We start from the raw sequence: 1,970 nt of genomic DNA, 5'->3' as shown, positions 1-1,970 counted from the left end.
ACCAGCCACTCCTCGGAAGGAAGGTTGGGCAATCCTACTTCCGTAGTGATACTGCCTCGGAAACCCAAGGAGGGGTCGCTATGAGTCAGGGCTGACTTGACGGCACATAACAACAACAACAACTAACTAACTAGTGAACCAGGAGGCAGTCATTCGAACAGAACAGGGAACACTGCATGGTTTAAAATCAAAGAAGGGAGTGTGTCAGGGTTGTATCCTTTCACCATACTTGTTCAATCTGTATGCTGAGCAGATAATTTGAGAAGCTGGACTACATGAAGAACGTGGCATGAGGATCGGAGGGAGAATCATTAACAACCTGCGATACGCTGAAGACACAACTTTGCTTGCTGAAAGTGAGAATGACTTGAAGCACTTACAGATGAAGATTGAAGGCTACAGTCTTCAGTATGGATTATACCTCAATATAAAGAAAACTAAAATCCTGGCAACTGGACCTATAAGCAGCATCATGATGAATGGAGAAAAGACTGAAATTGTCAAAGACTTCACATTGCTTGGTTCTACAGTTGACGCCAATGGAGGCAGTAGTGAGGACATCAGACCATGTACGGTACTGGGCAAGTTGACTGCAAAGGACCTCTTTCAAGTGCTGAGGAGTAAAGATGTCTCCTTGAGGACTAAGGTATGCCTGGCACAAGTCATGGTATTTTAAATTGCCTCATATGCATGTGAGAGCTGGACAATAAATAAAGAAGACCAAAGAAAAGTTGATGCTTTTGAGTTGTGGTGCTGACGAGGAATGCTGAAAGTGCCATGAACTGCTAAAATATCTAACAGATCTGTTCTGGAGGAGGTGCAGCCAGAATGCTCCTTGGAAGTGAGAATGGTCAGACTTTGTCTAACCTACTTGGGTCATGTTGTCAGAAGGGACCATTGCCTGGTGAAGGATGTCATGCTTGGTAAGGTGGAGGGTCGATGAAGGAGGGTAAGACCCTCAAGGAGATGGACTGGCACAGTGGCTGCGGCGAGGGCTCAAGTACAGCAAGGGTCATGGAGCTAGTGCAGGACTACACGGTGTTTTGTTCTGCTGTGCATAAGGTCGCTATGAGTCAGAGACGGCTTGACAGCACCTAACAACAACAGCTAACTAAGGTGGTTATTAAGTTTGAACTTAAACCTGAAAGGAAACAAATATCTCATGTATATCAGAAAAATATATGGAAAAATTTCAGCACATCATTCATGATGTTATACTGCTATGTATTTATAAATTCTAATTTTACTTCTGTGACTTGAAGATGCATTCTCCATTCAAAGTGCCTCTCATTATCATTTCAGACCTAGCACAGAGTTCCTACAGTACATTCATTTCTAAAGGACAGGAAAATTTTCAGTCAGGAAGATCTGTGAAATTTCAGATTGGTCCATTATATCATTATGTTTCAGCATCAGTGGAACAGTTTCAGGCAATTTAAGATTTTTATTTACATAAATACCTCTTTAATTATCCCTCTGATGATGTAGCTTAGAAGAACTACTGATTCACTGTCCACCATCATCTTATCAATACCCTAAGGAGCTTCAACTTCTTTGAACTGTTGTTCACAGTTCCTGTCATCTTGCCTGTGATTTCTCTCCTGAAGCAGCTCTATTAACATTCATTCAGAAATTCAGACACTTCCATACACCCACTTAATCTCAAATTCACCCCAGCCAGGGATAATTATTTACTACAAAAATGAGTTGGTTGCTCTGAAGAGTAACTTAGGGATCTGACAACATCATTTGTAGCAGGTACCACAACCTTTGGCTCTGTGGATTTATCACCAAAATGAAACAGTCCTATACTGCATAAGCTGGAACAAACAATGATATAATGATGCTCCAGATATTTGTATAACCTTATTCCTTTCCATATTTGTATATGACTTATTCCAAACCACAAGATTATCTCTATCTGTAAAATAAAAGTCAATAGCTATCCAAGATAATAAGAACGTCAAAGA

Source organism: Orycteropus afer, unplaced genomic scaffold (genome assembly GCF_000298275.1).
Source record: "Orycteropus afer afer isolate SDZICR_OR568_19922 unplaced genomic scaffold, OryAfe1.0 scaffold00210, whole genome shotgun sequence".
NCBI lineage: Eukaryota > Metazoa > Chordata > Mammalia > Tubulidentata > Orycteropodidae > Orycteropus > Orycteropus afer.
Note: the sequence above shows the minus strand (reverse complement) of the source record.